General features: G+C 36.0%; 1 protein-coding gene across 2 annotated transcripts in view; it reads right to left on the bottom strand.

Moving 5' to 3' along the window:
* The window catches only part of RICTOR (RPTOR independent companion of MTOR, complex 2), an 88,798-nt gene extending 86,123 nt beyond the window's left edge, over window positions 1-2,675 (bottom strand). The window contains exons 1-2 of one of the 2 annotated variants that reach the window (XM_015562625.1): window positions 2,497-2,675; window positions 1,988-2,067 (exon numbers count right to left, since the gene is read on the bottom strand). The gene's annotated coding sequence lies outside the window, so the exon portion shown is untranslated. Of the gene's footprint in view, window positions 1-1,987; window positions 2,068-2,496 lie in introns of those variants that run through there. The other variant, XM_015562628.1, reaches the window with a different exon arrangement.
* Window positions 2,676-7,630: the final 4,955 nt, after the last annotated feature.

The following is a 7,630-nucleotide window of genomic DNA, read 5'->3' as shown; positions in this document are numbered from 1 at the left end:
GTGGCAATGAAATATTCCATGTTTACTCAAGATAATCTTAAAGTATTTTATAACACTGTCAGGTCACATGCTTGAATTTTGAGATCAGAAAATACAATCATTTTAGTGTAAAAATAACAAAATATCCCTCTTGTAGTCTCTGCATACATCTACCTATATAAAAGCCAAGCCAGCGGAATGACAGGAACAACAGTCGCTATGACTCCCACTGCGGCCGGCCAACTGACCCAATGGCCAACTGACCCAATCGGGGGTAGGACCGGCCAGCCAACTTCCCGTGGCCCCTCCCCCTGGTTGGCCCCCATTGGTCCTAATCAGAGCAGGCCGGACCCCACCCATACACAAATTTGTGCACTGGGCCTCTAGTCTAGAAATAAGTTTGATAACAAATGTAGAGCCTTTTGAGCATGCAGTATTAATGAGAGTAGACACATATACTACAAAACAATGGAAGAAAAAATTATTTATGCTTGGTTTTCGAATGCAGCCAAGCATTTATATACTCATAATCAAAAGCACACAATTACTGCACAATATGCCTCAAATCTCTCAGTCCAGCACTGCCTTCAAAGATCAGAAGAACTCTAGTTTAAAACATAATCAGTCTTCAGTAGTTAAGAGATTTACATGCAAAACTCATCAACATTTTCTCAATATCTTTTCTTCAAATACTCAATAATATGCCAGAATATGTTAGTGCACAAATTAAGCTGTGATTTTTTAAACACTGATCTAGAACTCTCACTATGCAAGATCTTTTATGCAAAGGTCTTACAGGTGTCAACCTTCTATGAGGTCTTCACTCTATCATTCCTTACCTATCTCCCATTTTTGTCTGAATTTCTCCAGCTTTTCATTCCTTTATAAAGATAACTGGCAGGTGCTTCAAATACTACTGTCTTAAACTATGCCCTGATTCAGGAATATCCCAACTATAATATAAACTCCTTAATGCCAACAATTATGCCTTCCTGATTTACAATAACACTTACTAACCTAATTATTTATATAATATGCTAATTAGACCGGATGGCCTTTTGGATGAAGTGGGGCTGCGAGGGCTGAGGCAGCTGCAGCGCTGGGGCGGGGGCTGAGCCCCTTAAAGAAATTTCATGCATCAGGCCTCCAGTATAATATATTCATCAAAAATATTTTGACTGACATTAACAAACCACTACAAATCCAAATTCTTCAACATATTAGGGTAAAAAAAAGGGTAAAGTAATTGAAGGAATCAGATTCTTTATTAACTCAAGTAATTAAGGTTAAAACTCCTTTCTATATTTCTTACTATACCCAACTGACTCCTTAAAAATATTGTTTGATATTTTAAATTTTATAAAATATATTTTATTACATTTTATATAAAAGGCATCATTACCAGACACATTGTTCAGTTTATGCAATCTGTCTGGCTACATGACTTTGTAAAAAGAATTTCAAGAATGTACTTTGGTTTAGGTTTTCTTTCAACCCTATGCCTTTGAACATATGAATATCATATTTAGCTAGTTTTGAATAATTATTTTCAATTTAATTTGGTATCGGCATAATTTTATAAGTACACTCATCATATAGATATAATTTTAAAGTAGCTATTTAGCTTTAACCTGGCCACACTAACAAAAAAGCACAGATAATACAAAACAATGGATGATCCAAAAGCACAGCCAACTCTCAATTATTCATATGTAGTTTACCTAATAAATATTTCAGTCTGTTTACTTCCACTATTTAATAGTATTCGTTTAATAAATAAAAATTGATACTATTAATTCAAATAAAAAATACATCAATTTACTGTAGGAGAGGAAAGAATATAAAAGATTCCCAAGACGCATATAAGTAATGCTGTTTAGAATATACATTTAGCACTCTTCCACCATTATTCAACTTTTTATTATGTGCAGGTAACTGAGAGTGGACTGTATTTAGCTTGGTGATAGTCAGTGGTACAGATACACAAGCATGCAAACCATTCACTCACCCCACAGTGCTTTTCACAGCCCTATTTTCAGTAGCCTGAGACCTGGGAGGGAGGAGGCAGCAAGTCACTGCAGATGATCACTTAAAAGGAAATTGAGAGTTGACTATAATTTACATTTAAAGCGCTATGAAATAGCATCACTCCTACATGTACTAATATTCATTACTGTTTATAGGAATACCTCTCACAGTGACTTAACAGGGCTATAAATGCTTTCTCTTTAACCTTTCAATATCCCAGAAACATAGTGATCTCTGAGAATCACAAAGACAGAAAGCGAAAGTGCTACAAATGTGAAGGGTATGCATTTTAGAGAGTAGGAAACTGATACCCAGAGAGGTTAAGTAAACAACTCAGTCATCCTCAGATTCAGGAAGAGCATAACTCAGTTCTCCTAACCCCAACTGCAAGGCTAGGCTCTCTCTGTCCCTTAAACCCAAAATTCTCCTCTTGGCTTCAGAGATCTTGTAATTTTCTTCTCTTCTGTTGAACCCTTTCTTCGTACTGACCCGTCCATCATGGCAGACACAGTTTATCCTCTAACACTCCAATGTTCAGCTCTTTCTCCATTTACATTCTTCACGTTCTCAAAGCCCTATGCAAGGAACAACCAGATCACAAGTTCAGAACGACTACTAAAACTTCCATTTCAGTATCTGCTGCCACCTCTCACACATCTCTGACAGAGTCAATCACCTTAAATTCAAGAGCAAGGGACTCATTATCATCCCTCCTAAAATGACTTCTCCTTTCATGGCACCATCCATTTCACTGTCCCTCAGGACTGCAAACATAAAATGCTCTTTCACATCTGATCTCCTCAATATAGTACATACTACTCCTGCTCCTTTTCTCTTCTCTTCATTCTTCCATTTAATTAATGCTTCAGTTATTATCATATGATAGATGCTGGGGAAGAAGTGTGATGTCCAGTGAAAGAAAAAGAACTGGACAAAGAACTTAAATAAGACAATGGTAAGTGATATTTAGAAAGGAACAATCAGAGATATGGGAAGCATAAATTCCCACTGGGATGATTAGGAAGGATTTCCAGAAGTGGCATGTGACCTGGACCTTAAACCAGGAGTTTGATAAATAGTGCTGCAAATGGACTTCTAGGCAGAGGAAACAACCTATGCAAGGTCAAGTAAAGAGAAACTGCATGCCATGTGCAAAGATTAAGTCATCTTTGACTAAAGCAATGATCCTCAACTAGGGCATAACAGAATCTTCAAGAGGAAGAATGAGGAAAGGAGAGGTTGGTGCTACTAGCAAATCTCCCCAAACCTTCGGGAAGCACTATATAAAGGGAGGGAGTGTATTCCATAAGTGCAACTATACAGAGGTAGACAGATTGAGAACAGTATGGTTAAGACCGTACAGAAGAACACTTTGAAATAAATCATCAAAGGCCTTCAATGCCAAGCTAAGAAATTCAGATTCTATTCAGTGAGTAAAAATGGGCCTGAGAAGTTTAAATGGGAGATTGTGTGTATGTGTTTTGTTTTATTTTTTAAGGGAATCGGATCTAGATTTCAGGGAAATAATCTTGGCAATTGTACAGCAGAATAATTAAAAACAGGTGAGAGAAAGATGATTTTACTATCATCCAAATGAAATAATGAGGAGGGGAACTAGATCAACGACAAGGGAATAAGGGAGATTGGATGCAGTAGATAGCTCAGAGGCAAATTGGAGGAACTTCCCAACTGAACAAAGAAGAACACTAGGCCACTAGCTTGAGTAACAGAGGATGGTGGTGGTACCTAGCAAGTGAAAAGAGGTATGCTATGGGGTGCAACGTTTCACACATCAGGACTCTGAGATGAGTACCAGGCACAAATGATAATGTTTTGCAAGTTAGAAGAAAAAGTCTGAATAAAAGTGTAGTTATCACAATGATCTCAATTTATGGAATTTTGAAGTCATGAGTGAAAAGGCTGCTCAGGGAGACACCTTAAATTCAAGAGCAAGGGACTCATTATCATCCCTCCTAAAATGACTTCTCCTTTCATGGCACAATCCATTTCACTGTCCCTCAGGACTGCAAACATAAAATGCTCTTTCACATCTGATCTCCTCAATATAGTACATACTACTCCTGCTAGAGTAATAGAGAGGAAAAGACCAAGAACAGAAGAACCTTAGGGCTTGCTTGCTTGAAAAGTTGGAAGACCAGCTAGTCAAGAGAAGCAACAGCATAAAAGGTAAGAATCAAGAGAATATTTTACAAAAGTCAAGCAAGGAAAATATAGTGGCTACAGTGCATGATACATTAGTCACTTACTAGCCCTGTGACCCTGGCTGAATCACCTTTCTGAGTTCAGTCCTTTAGAATTTCAAAACCCATATCCTCAACTGTAAAATAGGAATAATAAGAGTACCTCAAAAGGCTGCTGAAGATTAAGTGAGATAATAATTTAATACAGTACTACTAATAATAGAATGGGGGACATTCTACAGTGGTTAAGGAAGAAAGCTATGGAATGAGAATAAACTATTCTGTCTATAGAACCCACAGAAAAGTAACTGTTTTGTAATCTTTGTATTTATCTTTCACATCTCTCAACATCATCCCATACCCAGTGTAGTGCCCGACCCATGTGAAAGATACAAAAACGTTGCTGAACATGAGAAAACTAAGCCAATAGGAAGGCAGACATAAAGAAGCAAGAAATCTTAGTTCTACAGAGAATATTACACATTAGAAGCATAAAGTAAAGATGCTTTCTTCTGACTCAGAGAGACAGAACTATGGGTGAAATGAAATATAAAGGGAAGACAAGGGAACACATATCAGACAGCTTCTACCTTCATAACAAAGAAGTAAAAGTTCTCCGCACAGAGTAGGAGGATTACAAAGTCAATCTGGAACCTGAAGAATAAATTAGGTGATTCTCCATTCCGATATATATTCAACTTCATTTATGTCTCCAACAGTCCTGGCTCAGTCCCCCATCATCTCAGATGGTAACAGTAGTCTACTAGGCAGCTCCTCTTCCTACAGACTTTCGACTTTACTTTTCCAAGGTGTAGAGAGCCCACGTTTCCTTCCACTTTGTGACCGTTCTCACAAAAAGCCAACCCCTCTGTGAAGCCTTCTCTGATCCTCGACCAACCAGATCGTTAATCATTCTCTCCTCTGGGCTACTTCAGTTCCTGAAACAGTTTGATTACTTAATTTATTGTTCCATATTGTAAACACTTCTTTATGTCTGTTCCAGTAAACTCCTAAAAAGGGAGTACCATCTTCCTCATCTTTATTCCTCTGGCACTTATTTCAGCATTTAGTATATAATAGGCATTCAGTCAATGTTTGTTTTGTCTAACTGAAGTGAGTAATTAAACAACATGAGTAAGCTTCTAACTAGAAGAAATCAGAAAACAAAAAGTGATTGCTCAAATCATCACTCAAAAAACCTTCCTACTTTTCTAATTATTAAACACCAATTGAAATATTTTTTTATTTTTACTAATGGAAAGGTAACAGAGTTGGATAAACAAAAAAACCTTAATACTTTTAAATAAATTATATTCTCATAATTACATTTGAATATGTGTGTCCATGTCCTCAGAATTCACTGTGAATATGATAATTAAGTTATACTAAGAAAGGCTTACACAGGAAAAATACTCTTAGTCTTTTCAGTACCAGGAAGAGATGCACAACTGCATTGACAAAAAATAGACTATACTTGCAGTAGAAGTAGATAAGGGAAGCATATGGGTTTTAAAATAGATTTTGGCATGCAAAACTGAGACTATTTAATGATATCTATAGCAAATATCAGGGATTTTCACAAATTAAGCAGGGTAGCTGTCCAGACAAAACTGAAAGCAACAATTAACCAGTAAGTTGCCGGTAAGATCTACTGCAATGAAGTTCCTAAACTAGAATAAAATTAATCTATCAACATCTTTTAACAGAATCTTAAAATCTCCTATGCCTCAAGAAGCTTGCAAGACTAGCCAAGTTATTATTACTAGGAAATTTTCTAGAGTCAGGGAGAAAAATTCTAAGGTTCTATAAATTAAATATCATATTTTAACTTAAGTTCATTAATAGATTGCTTTTTGCTTATACTAATTTACTGGCAATCTCATATTACTTTTTTACAGTTGTTATATTCAAGAACTCTACTTCATTTATATCTATTTTAATGACTCAAAAAAAAAGGCTCATCTGGCATGGCTCAATGGTTGAGCATCAACCTATGAACCAGGAGGTCATGGTTTGATTCCTGGCCAGGGCACGTGCCCAGGTTGAGGGCTCGATCCCCAGTGTGGGGGGTGCAGGAGGTGGCTAATCAATGATTCTCTCTCATCATTGATGTTTCTCTCTCTCCCTCCCCCTTCCTCTCTGAAATCAATAAAAATATATTGAAACAAAAGAGAACTTCAATACCCTAATTCCTTATTAGCAAGTTTGTAATATTCAAAACAATCATTTTAAATATTTTAAATGTGGTATGAATAATTTTGATTTCACAAAGTAGGAGGGCAACTAACATTAACATTACTCACAAAGTATCAGGTCCTGTGCTGAGTACTCTAATTAACCACTAGTCTTTTACTTCTCACATTCTAATAACTCTTTGAAATTTTATCTTTTTTTTTTCTGAGATGAAGAAACCAAGAGTTAGGTAAGGTCAAATAACTTGCCCCAAATCACCTAACTATTAAGTATCACAGCTGAGATTACAACCCAGAACTATCTGACTGTACAGACTGCTCTCTTTTCCTAAAGGAATTACAATGACCATGACCTTTATTTTATAATGAACTTTGTTAGAGAGCCACACAATGACTTTCTCAAAGGTTACATTAAAAAAATCAGAATGAAAGCAAACATTGCCTCACCATTATAAATACATATTTTTTGGTTACGTAAACTTTTATCTAAACACACTGTAATCCAACCACAAACAGCTGCCCTTCAGCTGCAATCCAGTGTCCCACAGTTCTCAAAATATTACTAAAGTGTAATTCCTCATAAATTTTCTTCATGTTAGATCCACAAGCCTTCTGGTTAACAATGAAATGTTTGTCACAATGGCAATTTCTTAAACAATAGTGTCACTATATCATGAATCTCAGAATACTTTTTTTTATTCTAAACTTTCCTAGGATTCAGGAATACCGTTCTCATATAATCTCTCACTGTTAGCTATATATTGCTTTTGCAATCAGTTTCAATAGGCTGTGTATATTTTCTTTACAAATTGAAGTACATTTTGTCAGAGCGAACAGAAATAGCATTTTCTGCACTTACTGTATTCCCTAGAAACCCCTTTGAACATAAGTGTTTACTAAATATTCAGGAAATATAGTATTTTAAATAGTAAATGTACAGCATTATCTGTATATATGAGTAAAACTGAAGTAAACCAAAGATATCAAACCAAATAGCCCTTTTACAACCCAAAACTTTGACACCTGCCAGAGAAACCACCATATTAGGAACTCAGCAAACTCAATAAAAGCACAACTGTAACTTGTTTCTAGCACCACATCCAAGCAGGTTTTAAAGACACGAAATCTAAGAAATGATCTTTTCACCTTTATCTAAAACATACAAATCAGTGATTTATATAAATTAAATCACTAATAAACGACATCTGTTACAGAACTAAACGCCAATTT

Source organism: Myotis davidii, unplaced genomic scaffold (assembly GCF_000327345.1).
Source record: "Myotis davidii unplaced genomic scaffold, ASM32734v1 scaffold496, whole genome shotgun sequence".
NCBI lineage: Eukaryota > Metazoa > Chordata > Mammalia > Chiroptera > Vespertilionidae > Myotis > Myotis davidii.
Note: the sequence above shows the minus strand (reverse complement) of the source record. Positions and strands in the feature narration are given on the sequence as shown.